The sequence below is a fragment of the Giraffa tippelskirchi genome, chromosome 4, assembly GCF_054371585.1.
Source record: "Giraffa tippelskirchi isolate mGirTip1 chromosome 4, T2T-mGirTip1v1.2.pri, whole genome shotgun sequence".
In the NCBI taxonomy this organism is placed as follows: Eukaryota; Metazoa; Chordata; class Mammalia; order Artiodactyla; family Giraffidae; genus Giraffa; species Giraffa tippelskirchi.
Genome location: NC_137278.1, coordinates 164,550,751 through 164,565,867, shown reverse-complemented (window position 1 = coordinate 164,565,867; position 15,117 = coordinate 164,550,751). Strand labels below are relative to the sequence as shown.

The 15,117-nt window shown below is 43.3% G+C and overlaps 1 protein-coding gene across 4 annotated transcripts in view; it reads left to right on the top strand.

The window, feature by feature from the left end:
• Positions 1 to 15,117, top strand: part of LOC145547027 (uncharacterized) — a 390,591-nt gene that overhangs the window by 38,847 nt on the left and 336,627 nt on the right. Inside the window, exon 7 of one of the 4 annotated variants that reach the window (XR_014083473.1) lies at positions 12,705 to 12,784. The exons of the other annotated variants lie outside the window; for them this stretch is intronic. The gene's annotated coding sequence lies outside the window, so the exon portion shown is untranslated. The remainder of the gene's footprint in view (positions 1 to 12,704; positions 12,785 to 15,117) is intronic. 4 annotated transcript variants of the gene reach the window in all.

The window sequence follows — 15,117 nt, the reverse complement described above, 5'->3', positions numbered from 1 at the left end:
ACTCTCTGCCCCCATTGCAGGGGTTCTGGGTTTGATTCCTGGTCAGGGAACTGGATCCCACATGCCAGAACTAAAAATTTGCATATCACAGCTAAAAATTTCACATGCTGTAACTAGAGATGCCGAATGCTGCAACAAAGATCTGAGATCTTGAGAGATGCAACTAAGACCCAGTGCAGCCACACACACACACACGTGTATGTACACACACACACACACACACACACACACATATGTGTATGTATATGTACATATGGGCTTCCCTAATTCAGAATGCCTGCAATGTAGGAGACCGGGGGTCATTCCCTGGGTCAGGAAGATCCCCTGGAGAAGGAAATGGCAACCCACTCCAGTATTTTTGCCAGATAAATCCCATGGACAGAGGAGCCTGGCAGGCTACAGTCCATAGGGTCGCAAAGAGTCAGATATGACTGAGGCACTTTCACTTTTTTCATATGTATATAATATATATATAATTTTTTATTATATATAATATATATATAATAAGAAATAGGTATGTAGAAGTAATTCCAGATGCATTTGTTATTGCAAAAAATTAAATTGTAAATATTCCAATTAAAAGACAAAGGTTGTCAGACTGGGTTTTAAAAAAACATATAGCCATATGCCATTTAAAAAGTGAGAAATTTAAAACATTGCATACAAAAATTTGAAAAGTATAGAAAGTGATAAAGCTGGCAAATGTTAGTCACAATAAAGCTGGTGTAGCAATATTAATGACTTTAGACTTTACAGTAAAGAACAACATGAGAAATAATGAAGGTTGCTATGCAATGAGAAAAGGTTCAATTTATGAGAAGAATACAAAAATTCTAAAGATAATTTGCCTAGCAACCACACCCTTAAAATACATGAAACCAAAACTAGCTACAAGGAAAAACTGACAAATCTCTAGGGAGATTTTAGTACATCTTTCTCAGTAATGGATAGATAAGGGGACAAAACTATGAAAGAGTTGAAAAGTGAAAAGAATGTATATGATCTCATGTTCAATAAAATATAAAGTGAAAAACTGTTTCAGATTGTGTTTAGCATGTCAGCTTTTAATTAAAATTAAGAAAAATTAATCCTGCAATTTTAGGAATACACACATACATCTTATGACTGTGTTTTAAAAAGTAAAGCTTTTATGAAAACAAGATTCAATAAAACCATTTCAGTTGGGGAGAGGTATGGGAACAGAATTGAGGACACACATAGGTAAATGTAACTTGTTAGTGTTCAAGTTCATATATTGGATGCTGGGTAGATAGGTGATTTTTCCTTATTAAAGTAATAAACAAAAAGGAAAGATCATTTGAATAAAATTTAGAGAATTTCCCTGATGGTCCAGTGGCTAAGACTCTGCGTTCCTGATGCAAGGGGCCCAGCTTCAATCCTTGGTCAGGGAACTAGATCTCACATGCCACAATTAAGATGGAAGTTCCCACATGCTGCAGCTAAGACCCAGCACAGTCAAATAAATAAGTAAATATTAAAAAATCAAATTCAGTGCAGCTGAGTATCTATGTCTGTATCTATATCTGTGTCTGTATATGTATATCTGGAGATGGACTGCCTAAGTTAAAATTCTGGCTCTGCAGTCAATCTCTCTGTATCTTAGTTCCCTTCTGTGTAATATGGAAGTATAATAATTATATTTATTGCATCATGGTGAACACTAAGTGAACTAATAGATTTAAAGTCCTTAGATCATTATTTGACATAGATTAGGGGAGCAGTGCATGGTAGCGATTAATACTATTGCTCCTGAGAGAGAAATTACTTTTTGGATGTCCCACCCTTCTTTTCTCTTGGGTTTATTCATACTCATCCTTGTTTCTTTCTCTTCTGAGATATTAAGATATTCTGACCTCTTTAAGGCCCACTCCTTCACTCAAACTCTGAATGCTAGCCTTATCTCCCCTGCCTCCCTATCCTCTTTCCACAAACGACCCTGTCCTTTCTTGCTTCTCCAAGCTCTTTGTATCAGTAAGGTTTGGACCAGGAAAACAGAAACCACTCTAGGTATCTCAAACGGTGAGGGGTATATTATAGGGAGTTGGAGGCTCTCAAAGCTGTTGGAAGAGTGGAGTGTGGGGTGAGCAAAGATCAGGAAAGTCATTTCTAGCTTTCAGGAAAATGGAATATGCACACCATTTTTTCCACCTGAAGCAACTTTCTTTCCCCTTCGATAAGTGAACTCTATCCAACCTTCAGGACTTGGCTCCTCAATCCCTTCTTTTGGGAAGGCGACTTGAAAATGTTAATAAATGTTAGCCTCCCCTGGTCTCCTAGCTTTTGGCAGAGGACACAGACTTCTGAGTCAAAGACAAAGGAAGGCTTATTACTCACAGAAGTAGCAGTTGCCAGAGTAGCATCATTTTCTTGTACTGGTTCTCTGAGTTTGGTTTCTACAGGGTGAGGTAATGAGGGTTGGGTGGCACGTGCACACTCAGTGGGTTGTATTACAGGGGTGGAATCCTGGATTTAGAGAACCTGAAACTTTTCTAATGGGTTGCAAGCAAACCTGCCCAAAATTCATCCCAGGGAGAGCCTTTATCTTTATTTTACTGGACAGTAAAAAGACTTGCTCTTTCTCTGAAGGGAAATACTATTTCTATTTTCCAAGACTGTTTGCTCTGCAAATATCCATGAAAAGTTCATCTCACCAATAATGCAGTAAATGTTTCTGCTCACAAGACAGGCAGAAATTTGAGAGACCATGGAGAATTTGTCTCATACCACTTATTACAGTTTATGGTAAGTGCTTGTTCATTTGATATTTTCTCTAACTGTACTTTAAGTTGCTTGAGGGCAGGGTACAATCTCTGTTTATTGCTTTATCCCTGGGATAGTGACTGAGTGTGTGTGTTTAGTTGCTCTGTCCTGTCCAACTCTTGGCAATCATGGACTATAGTCCACCAAGCTCCTCTGTCCATGGAATATTTCAAGCACGAATACTGGGACAGGTTGCCATTTCCCACTTCAGGGGATCTTCCTGACCTAGGGATCGAACCCGAGTCTCTTGCGTCTCCTGCGTTGGCAGGTGGGTTCTTTACCAATGAGCCACCTGGGAAGCCCAGGACAGTGACTAGTGCATGGTAAATAAAGTAAATATTTGTGGAATGAATGAATGCTGTCAGTTCTGTGTGTAACATAGGGTTGGGAATGGTGCTCCATGTCTAGCTCTTCTTATCTAAGGCTAGAGCAGTATCTGGGAAGCAGTGCTGGGATTCTCTGAAAGGGTCATAGCTTCTCTGGATCATCCTTGGTCAACTATTTGGAAATGTAATTGCAGGAACAGGAGGATATGATTATGAGGTGCCCCAACATTCTTCTCCTTTCCCCTCTTCCAGATCATGTAAGTTGAGTGTACAGAGCCTCAGGAAAATTGCTGTGATATTTATTTGAAATCTAATGCTATTTCTAGGCTGGTGAGTGAAGTGAAAGTCACTCAGTCATGTCCAACTCTGTGTGACCTCATGGACTATACAGTCCATGGAATTCTCCAGGCCAGAATACTGGAGTCAGTAGCCTTTTCCTTCTCCAGGGGATCTTCCCAACCCAGGGATTGAACCCAGGTCTCCCACATTGCAGGCAGATTCTTTACAAGCCTTGCCACTGGGAAAACCCTCTAGGCTGGTAACTGGCAGGTATTTCTGGTACAAGAAGAATCTTTAAACAATCCTCAAGGAATTTTGATGAAACAGTAACATCCACTGGAATGTAAGCTCCATGGGGGTATTTTTGGATATAATAGATCCTTAATATATTTTGTTGATTGCATTAAAGAAGTAAATTTATTGAGTGCTCACTATATGCCCAAACATGCGACCAGGCATGAAGGTAAGCATTTAATATATTTCATTGGCACAGTGACACTATGAAGTAGGTCCTATATTAGCCCCATTTAGCTGACAAGGAAACTGAGGCTTAGTGAAATTAAGACTCACCCTGATCACATTATTTGCAAGTGCTAGGCTAGTGTTCAGACCTAGGCATGACTCAACACAAAGGATCTTTGCCCACAAAGTACCAAGGTTGGAGAGTTGTCATTTATGGAGGATGGTGGTAGAATGTTAACATATAGTATGTTTTTCACTGGATCATTTTCTGATCCTATGACTTGCAGATTTGTAGCTTGACAAGTATTGTGCACTTGAACAAGATCAAACTGCTGATCTGTGATACTTTTTGCCCTATAAAAATGTTATTTAATACTTTCACATATTTTCATCTCAACTGTGTGCTGTAAACATCTCAGAAAATGTGGTTTTCAAGAAGTAGCTTCAGAAACATTTATATTCTGAGTACAGGACATGCTTTCATTCCCCAGACATGCCTGGCATCACAGTTTTACCTAGACCCTGAGGTCATCCAGAAGATGTTTTCATAGAAAATGGGGACCAGGGAGAGGATATTTCTCACCTAAGACCTGTGAGGACCAAAAAGCACAGTGGAAAAGAACAATGAAGACAGCAGCCGCTGAAATCGAGCTAGCAAACTTGAGATTAGCCGGACTCTGCCAAATATTAAAACTTGACACTGTCAGAGGGAACTCCTGGCTGGAAATCTGAAGGGACAATTTGAGAAAATTCAAGTTCCCCAAAACGAATTTGCCGCTTTCAGCCATGACAAATCACCACGGTATTCAACAAGCCCAGTGATTACTGAGTTAGAGGACATAACTAGCATTGTTACTCTAAGTTAATATCCGAGGCTAAATATTCATTTACATCATTAGCGTTAGGAAACGCAGCCAGAAAATATTAAGGAGCCCGCTCTGTTGGCCGAGTCAGCCTGAAAGGAATCGCATCCTGTCAAGGGCTGAACTGAAGGCTGGGTCTTTGTGTGATTGGCATCGGTTCCAGTCCCGCCAGCAGACACACAATTCTCTGTTGTCCCTGTGATCTATGCTTCACCTTGCCTGTGGGGCAAGCGTGGTTTGATGTGACCTCTTTGAAGACTCAATGCTGTGCCTCACCCTGTTGTTGAGAGGAGGCTGGCAAGCCCGGAGACCACTGGAACGGGGACAGCAGTCATCCTCATTCTCCTGCACTCGGTCACATAGTTAGTAGGTCACATGTACTAATGATAATTTAACAAGCATAGCAGTCCGATGGCAGATGACAACTTTTGATTTTGCCATGGAGGTCGGAGATCTGAAAGCCAAGAAGTTTCTGTGTCATTGTGTCAGGAGTTTGTGGAGAATTAAACAAAATTAGATACAGTTACTTTCCTTTATTATGAAATTTCTCTCATTGAGAACAAATATATACTTTTCCCCCTGATAGACAAAATGACTGTTTTACAAGCTTATGGTATAAATTGTTTTAAATTCAAAGTAGCGATAGAAAAAAAATTCAGTGACAACCACAATGACTATTTTAGTATATCTTTCTTTTTTTTTTAGAGAGATCCTCTAATAACTGTGATTTTTATTATTTTTAATTACTTTTTTCTATTATTTTTTATTAGGGTATAGCCACTTAACAATGTTGTGTTAGCTTCCACTGCATAACAAAGTGACTCAGCCACATGTATATATATATATACACACACACATATATATACACACACACATATATATATGTATATGTACTCCCTTTTGGTCCCCCCTTTTTCCACATGTAATCCCATTCATCTAGGTCACCAGAGAGTTGTTGTTGTTTAGTCGCTAAGTTGTGTCTGACTCTTTTGCAACCCCATGGACTGTAGCCTGCTAGGCTCCTCCGTCCATGGGATTTTCCAGGCAAGAATACTGGAGTCGGTTGCCATTTCCTTCTCCAAGGAATCTTCCTGACCCAGGGGTGGAAACTGTGTCTCCTGCACTGCAGGCAGATTCTTTACCACTGAGTCACCAGTGCGTCCCATTTCTAATTTAAGTATAAGTCCATTTTATAAAACAAGTTGCCCTCACCCTAGACACACTGTCAGTATCAGTTTTTTTTCCACTTTGTATGCTGTAAATATTTTATTGCCTTTAGAGAAAAGAATTCATTGGAGTATAGATGATTTACAATGTTGTGTTAGTTTCAGGTGTACAGAAAAGTGAATCTGTTCTACCTATATATACATTCTCTTTTAGATTCTTTTTCCATATAGGCCATTACACAGTACTGAGTAGAGTTCCCTGTTCTGCACAGTAGGTCCTTATTATTTTTGATAAATAATCACCTCTTACCTATTTGTTTCTCTTTTTGTGGCTGTTTGGTATTCTGTGATGCAGATGGGCTTTTCATACACAGGGTGTGGAGGAAAGACACAGGTTTAAACCATAGCTCTATGAGGGCCTCAGTTTCCTCAGCTGTAAAATGGGAGTACGAATATTTGCCTGGCAGCCTTGGAGGGTTGTCATTACAATTTAAATGAGTTTCTGTGAAGCCTAGAACATGCTAAGCTCATAAAGAATTCTTGTTTATAGATATGTTTATGGAACATTTGGGTAGCCTTTCAGAGATAGACCATAACACTGGAGTCTGTCTTCATCATTTGGTCTTAACCCACCAAACATCAGAACCCAAGTTATGTCAAAACTATAATCCCTCAATTCTTCCTAATGCAGATTTTAAAGTTTTGGGTAAAATAAAACTTTTAAAGAATCACCACACACTTTTATGAAGTTGTCTTCTTTTCAACAAAGAACTGGTGTGAGTGACTCGGCTTTCCTTTCCAGGTCCTGCGAGGGCTTTAGCCTTCAAACAGAATCACTGATGGACTTTGATGTGAAGTGAAAGTCTCTCAGTCCTGTCCGACTCTTTGTGACCACATGGACTATGCAGTCCATGGAATTCTCTAGGCCAGAATACTGGGGTGGGTAGCCTTTCCCTTCTCCAGGGGATCTTCCCAACCCAGAGATCAAACCCAGGTCTCCCACATTGTAGGCAGATTCTTTACCATCTGAGCCACCAGGGAAGCCCAAGAATACTGGAGTGGGTAGCCTATCCCTTCTCCAGCAGATAGATCTTCCCAACTCAGGAATCGAATTGGGGTCTCCTGCTTTGTAGGTGGATTCTTTACCAACTGAGCTACCAGGGAAGCCATGGACTTTGATACTGGGTGGGAATTCAGGGGAGCCTCTCAGGGTCCAGGAATTAATATGTTTTGATGAATACTAATTTTTAGTAGTTCCCCGGTTAATATTCTTTTACTTAAAATATAGTGATAAGAACTTGCCACTCAAACCACTGAAATCATGCGAGTGTGCATGCTCAGTCGCTTCAGTTGTGTTGGACTTTTTGTGATCTTATGCGCTGTAGCCCACCAGGCTCCTGTGCCCATGGGATTCTCCAGAGTTGCCATACCCTCCTCCAGGGGATCTTCCCCACCCAGAGATGGAACCCACATCTTTTATGTCCCCTCATTGGAAGGTGGGTTCTTTGCCACTAGTACCACCTGGGAAGCCCACTGAAATCCAGATCCTTCTGTATTTCTGGTTCCAAAACCCAGCTCTGCTTTCCTTTGACAACAGAAAACCCTGTTTAGACCAACTCCTCTCAAGATGAGGAATCCTTGACTGTGCATGTCCTGCTGCTACAGAGGGCCCTCCTGGGTTATCCTAACCTCCTGACAAGAGGGTAGGTCTGGCAAGCAGTTGTGCTCTCCTTCCTACAGTGTGCAGAGAAGGAAATGGCAACCCACTGCAGTATCGTTGCCTGGGATATCCTTGCCTGGAGAATTCCACGAACAGAGGAGCCTGGAGGGCTACAGTCCATGGGGTGGCAAAGAGTTAGACTGAGCAACTATCGCTCACTCACTCACTTCTACAATGGGCAAAATGTTAAGTCTCATGTTGATCACCACATGAGGTGGGGTGATGCAGGGTTTATTTTTTTAAAAAAGGAAAATTAAAAGAATTCAACTTCTTTACAGTGATTGCTGCCCAGACTAAACGTTAGCCACTGCACCATTTTTCATGTTAATGAGAAACTCTCTGATGGGAAATAAACATCTGATCAACTTGTGTTGCCGAGAGAGGGATGGTTTTAGGAAGAAGTTATACACATCCTTCCACTTGGAGGAAATGAACTTGGCGCCTCTTTATTGATACAGTTTTACCCTCCCTCTTCTTTTCCTTTTCGAAATAAGTTCCCTGGAATGGTCGGGCGATGTGGGAAAATATTGTGACACTCAGGCCTGTTTACGATTGCGGGGGGAGTGGGTGGGGGGGTGGCTGTTTTGTTTGCCTCGCCGGCCGCTGGGCCCCTCCTTTTCATGGTCGGCGGTCCCCCGACAGCTCGGATTCCTCTGCTGACATCTGCGATAATGAGAGCCCTGACGGGAATAGATTTGCAAAATGATGGGCCCACAATAGGACGGCGCTGTCCCCCAAACTTCGCTGGAGATAAGCAGATGGGATCTGAAAACAGAGCGTTTGAACCGATTAGGTCGAGGTGACCGCCTTTATTCAGCGCACACTGGAGCGCTATTCGGCGCCGGACCCCACCCCCCCAACCCCGACTTCCCCGCTGACCCCCCTTCTCCCCCCAGCCCTCGCTTCCCCTGGTTTGGAGCCGGGAGGGCCGCTGATGGCCGCCTTTCTCTGCCTCCCGCGCACTCGCCTGGAGCCCGGCCCTTCCAGTCCCCAAGCGGAAGCCTGCTGGGCACCCACCTCGTGCCAAGCGACTGAACGACAGAGAAAAGCCACCCCTCACGCAGCATAAAGAGAAGCCAGGGCAACACATGGGGCTTTCCCACTCTGCACAAATGATGGCTGTTTGTGCTAGTTAACCTTTTTCGGAGCCCGGGTCGCCCCTGCTGGGAGGCAGGGCCAGGCTGCAGGGAGCGCAAAGCCTGGCAGAGCCCGGCGTCGCCAGCGCGCCCTCCCGGGGGCCCCCAGCACGCGCCGCCGCCTCCGCAGAATACCAAAGCCCCGGCCCCCGCTCTCCATAAGTCAGCTGGCCCCATGTGCTGCTGACAGCTTGGATTCCAGAAGAGAAGTGCCTCCAGGAAAACTCCGCACACAGTTCCTGGTGACTCGGATTGCCTGGCACAGTTTACCTTCCGAAGCCCTGAAAAGGAGGACATGGAAAGGTTCCCACCCCGGGCTTTATAATGTTCAGTGTCTCCTCCACTAGCTGTGTCAGAGGCAACCTCCTTTGTACTTTGCAAGCCTAGAGTCAGGTCGTTAATACACTTTTTCTTTTCGCTGTATATTTGTATTTTTTAAAACCTTTTTATCTTTTATTGGAATACAGACAGTTAACAATATTAAGATAGTTTCAGGTGAATAGCAAAGGGACTCAGCCATACAGGTACATGTATCCATTCTCCTCTAAACTCGCCTTCCGGTCCAAGTCCCTGTGCTATACCGTAGGACACTGTTGGTTATCCGTTTTAAGTATAGTAGTGTGTACATGCCCACTCCAAACTCCCTAACTGTCCCTTCCTTCCACCATCCTCGCCCCTCAACTGTAAGTTCGGTTCTCTAAGTCTGTGAGTCTGTTTCTGTTTTGTAATTTCATGTGTATTATTTCTTTCTAGTTTCCACATTATCTCTGTACTCATACTACCCTGAACACTCTGGATCTCCTCTGCTAATACACTTTTTAATAACTTACGTCTGGAGCAAAACCAAGACAAGGTGATTGTACAAATGTGTTTCTAAGACCCATTCTCTGGGTCTCTGGGGAGAATTTTGACGGTGTCAGAGCTGTAATGCTAGCTAAGGAAGAATAAGGACAAAAGGTGATCCTTTTGTGAAGGAAATTTTTGGAAATAGCTTTTCAGGGCAGGGGAAAGTGGGGGGAAGCAGAAGTTTAAAACCAATGGGAGTTCCATGCCCAGGTGGAGAGCTGGCATTGCTGCACCATTGAAATAGCCAAACATAGTAAAAGGAATCAGATTTCTGCAAATTGCAGGTTGAACTAATTAGTGGAAATGCATTTATTCCAGCTGCCAGGGTTCTGAAGAGCAGGACTCCTACCCTCCAGTATGCTCCAGAGAACAGTCTGTAGAGCTCACGTCCTCAAACCCCCCATCCCTGACTATCTCCTGCTGCCAGCCTAGACCTGTGGGGGTTTTGTGCTAACTCAGTGCAGCTCATTTATGAGGTGGTACTGTTCAGAATGGGGTGTTCACCTGGCAATGACTTTCCTGAAAACGGAGGGTTTGCTTGGGCACAGTTGAAATAGTTCATTAACCAGGAAAGCCATCACAGCATTTCCACAAATAGGTCAACAAAATCTAGCATTACAGATATCACATTCTGAGGAAATCCACCTCAGAAACAAAGGTTTTGATAAACCTTTGTTTATCAAAAGAAATCATAGAGGATTCACTAAAACATAATATTTGTGGCCACCAGTAGTGGTAAAGAGAAGAGAGAAATAAGAGAATGCAAAGGTTGGGACCTTGAGCTACTTTTTATTGGGAATGTTTGAGATGAAATAAAGGTTAATGACACCAATCATCTCTATTGTTTAAGTCCCATCCTTCATGGAAGCTCTCAGGTACTTGGAGGATGGGCATTTATTGATTTTCATAAAACCATAGGATGAAATATTAAATTTAGCTTGCAGTGGTGCTTTTTTTTTAAGGTGCAAGCTCTCATAATCCTTTAGAAACATAAATGGTTGAAAGAACATTGAGTTTTGGGTTCACAACATTTGAATTTTGTCTCTGCTAGTCATTGGTTGTGTGATTTTTTTTTTAAATTAATTTATCTATTTTTTTAACTTTACAATATTGTATTTGTTTTGCCATACATTGACATGAATCCACCATGGGTGTACATGTTTTCCCCTTCCAGAACCCCCCTCCCACCTCCCTCCCCATCCCATCCCTGATTTTGAACACATTTGTTAACTTCGGTGAGTCTTGGTGCTATGGACTAAATGTTGTGTCCCCCTAACATTCATATAATTGAAGACCTAACCCCTATGCAATAGTAATCAGAGATGGGGCCTTTAGGAGGTAATAACGTCATGAGGGTGGCGCCCTTAAGAATGGAATTAGTGCCCTTAGAAGAAGAGACATGACAGAGATGACCTCACCCTCCACCATGTGAGAATATAGCAAGAAGGTGACTGTTCCAAGCCAGGAAGCCAGAGGAGCTTAAATATACCTAAAAAAAGTAAACTGTGTCTTATTTTGCCTGAGGGTTATATTCTTTTCAAAGGTATCTTGGAAATTCTGTTTTATTGTTGTTCTATTGTTGTTCAGTCACTAAATTGTGCCTGACTCTTTGCAGCCCCATGGACTGCAGCACACCAGGCTCCTCTGTCCTTCATATCTCCCAGAATTTGCTCAGATTCGTGTCTATTGAGTCAATGATGCTTTCTGACCATCTCAACCTCTGCCGCCCCTTTCTCCTTTTGCCTTTCGTCTTTCCCAGCATCGGGGTCTTTTCCAATGAGTTGGCTCTTTGCATCAGGTGGCCAAAGTATTGAAGTTTTAGCTAAGAATACTATTATGGATTCTTTATCATTCTTTGTTGAGGACTAAAAGATGTAAATTGGAAAGTTCTGCATGATTGAAAAATAAAACACACTAGGCTTCTTGCAAATAGCATAGCTAGTTAAGAGAGCAGTCTCCGAAGTTAGACTGCCAGGGCCACATGTACAGTTCTGCTTCTTACTGGCTGTTTAATATTGAGAAATTAATTAACTGATGTTTCACTTTCCTCATTTGTAAAGTGGTAGCAATAACAGCACTTACCTGGTGGGATTGTTATGAAGATAAACTGAGTTAATATACAAGAAATGCATAGACCAGTGCCAAGATTGATCTCCTGTTTCCTCCATCATCATCATCATCATGGTCACATTTTGTAGTGAAATATTTGCATGCATTAAGATAACTTCCTGCAGGTTCTTTATTGTCTGAGCCACTAGGAAAGCCCTCAGGTAAATTCCTAGAGGAGCTGAATTGCTGAGTCAAAGAGTATTTCCCACACAGCTCCTTTAAGACTCAAGAACCCCATCTAATAGGTCCAGTAGTAAATTTGGCCGCTGGGCTAGGTGTGTTTTGTCATTAGCCTTTCTTGGACACCAGAGGAGGCAACGCTGATCAAAACCAGATGCAGGTACTGCAATGCTGAGCTCCAGTCACGGTGACAACATAGGTGTCCCTGAGAACATTTCCTGGAGGTGTCTTCTGGCTCTCTTGGCACTTAGCTCACCCACATCCTGTCTGTTGATGGATTTGGGAACGGTTCTGTTCGTTATGCCCCTGAGCAGCCATTCATCTTGAGACACCCTGTCAGAGAGTGATCAGAGCCATTGTGACAAATAAATGTACTTAGTGAGTTATATGGTTCAAATAAATCAAAGTTGATTTGGTCCGGCCTCACTGTGTCACTGGGCTGACAGTCATTCTGATAAGTGGCAAGGTTGATGACTGTCTGGGTTTGCTAGGTTTGTTCACGAGTGGCATTTTAAAGGGAGCATGCGTCCAGAGTTAGCTGTCGCTTGGTGTGAGTGGGGGAGCATGCCTAGGGGAGGGGCGGGGGAAGCGTGTCTCCCTCATTTGGGCACATTGGGAAATGTGACTGGGCATGTCTCTCTTGTCCCCACTCTGTGCCCCAAGGAAGCATGGCTGCACCCGAGGGGCCCTGTTCTCACCCACGGGGCCCTGTTCTCACCCACTTTTTGGTTCCTCCCTATAGACCCAAGCTCTCCTCCCAGACATAAGGGAGGAGTGAGGGTGGTGGGAGAGACTCAAATCACTGGGCTGATTTCCTCTTTCTTTTTCCTTTGTAGGTGAGCTAAAGGCCAGGGAACAAACAGATAATAAAAGAACAAGAAATCCTTGAAAAAGGAGAGGCAGAGTGGGTCTTAAGGTTTGTGAAAATAAGCCGAAAGGGAAGATCAGATTCTGTTATCCTTTCAATCTGTTTAAGCTGAGTAAAAAGAATAATTGAATTAAATTGGCAGAAGGAACATTTTTGGAGAAGCAGGGGTTGAATAGGCTTCCCAGGTGGCGCTTGTGGTAAAGAACCCGCCTGCCAATGCAGGAGCTGTTTAAGAGACTCAGGTTCGATCCCTGGGTCAGGAAGATCCCCTGGAGGAGGGCATGGCAAGCCACTCCAATATTCTTGGCCTGGAGAATCCCATGGACAGAGGAGCCTGGCAGGTTATGGTCCACAGGGTCGCAAAGAGTTGGACATTACTGAAGCAACTTAGCACACATGCACACAGCAGTTGAATAACAACTATGTTTACCCAAAGTTTATAGCACATGCCATGTCCCCAAACATGCCTGTCCCTTGAGTGGATGAATGAGTGAGTGATGGCAACAATAAGGTCTTATAGACCTGGATTTTTATCTTAGATTCAGCAGTTATTATCTCTGTGGCCTTAGGCAAGTCCTATACATATTCTGACAAATCTAGACAGCATATTAAAAAGCTGAGACATCACTTTGCTGACAAAGGTCCATATAGTGAAAGCTTTGGTTTTTCCAGTAGTCATGTACAGATGTGAGAGCTGGACCATAAAGATGGCTGAGCACTGAAGAATTGATGCCTTCAACTGTGGTGCTAGAGAAGACTCATGAGAGTCCCTTGGGCAGCAAGGTGCTCAAACCAGTCAATCCTAAAGGAAATCAACCCTAAATATTCATTGGAAGGACTGATGCTGAAGGTGAAGCTCCAATACTTTGGCCACTTGATGAAAAGAGCCGACTCACTGGAAAAGACCCCGATGCTGGGAAGGATTGAAGGCAAAAGGAGAATGGGGTGGCGGAGAATGAGATGGTTAGATAGCCTCAGCAACTCAGTGGACATGAGTTTGAGCAAACCCTGGGAGATAGTAAAGGACAGGGAAGCCTGGCATGCTGCAGTCCGTGGGGTCACAAAAGAGTTGGACATAACTGAGCAACTGAACAACAATAGCAACATTGATACTGAGCCAAGTTAGAAGTAGGAAATAATCTTGCTATACAAAGATAGTCCTTCAGACTAAAACATGTTTCAGAGCTGGGGTTATTTTCCTCTCTGGGAGTGAGAGGGGTGTGCTTATCCAGCCACAAGAGCCTGCTAGATGCCAGCTCCTTCCATCATCCTCTAGTCAATGAGGCTTATTTCCAAGCTGCCTTGCCCAGGAGTTGAAGTAGTTTGTTTCCATCATCAGGTGAACTGGACATCATGGTTTTCCAGTCTTTTGTGATCCCTACCCTGGGTCTTGTGGGTCATTTATATTCCCTACTCACTCCCCACATTAGTCAAGCAGAGCTTGTCATTTGTCCCTTGAAGGATGTCTGGGCCACTTCAGTGGCCACCTCACCCCTTTCCACTGCCAGGTGGCCCTCTGTGGTGCCCATCTCCTGCCCCCAGAAGCCTGTGCAATGTCCTGTGCCTTCTGCCCTTCTCTTCCTGTACCACTGCTCTCAGAACGGGACCTCATAACCCTTACTTCTGTCTCAAAGTAGGTTATTCAAATCCATGATCTTGTCAACCCCATTTCTTGTGGTTGGACCCTGGCAGATCCCTGACTTTAGTCATCAGTGAACAGTTTGCGTGTGTGTGTGTGTGTGTGTGTGTGTGTGTGTGTGTGTGTGTGTGTGTGTGTGTGTGTGTGTGTGTAGGGGGCCTGGATGAGGGCTGGAAGGGCTTCCTGAGATCCTCGTAATCATAGAGATAGGCACCTGCTTACTCCATTAAAGCATAAGGCTTGTTTTGGTCTCCTTGATGTGTAGACCTGATATTCATTGTGTCTATTCTAGTCCATTGTAAATATTGTAAAGAGCAATATTGCATAGGAACCTGGAATGTTAGGTCCATGAATCAAGGCAAATTGGAAGTGGTCAAACAGGTGATGGCAAGAGTGAACCTCGACATTCTAGGAATCAGTGAACTAAGATGGACTGAAATGAGTGAATTTAACTCAGATGACCATAATATCTACTACTGTGGGCAAGAATCCCTTAGAAGAAATGGAGTAACCATCATGATCAACAAAAGAGTCCAAATTGCAGTACTTGGATGCAATCTCAAAAACGACAGAATGATCTCTGTTCGTTTCCAAGGCAAACCATTCAATATCACAGTAATCCAAGTCTATGCACCAACCAGTAATGCCGAAGAAGCTGACGTTGAACGGTTCTATGAAGACCTACAAGACCTTTTAGAACTAACACCCCCAAAAGATGTCCTTTTCATTACAGGGGACTGGA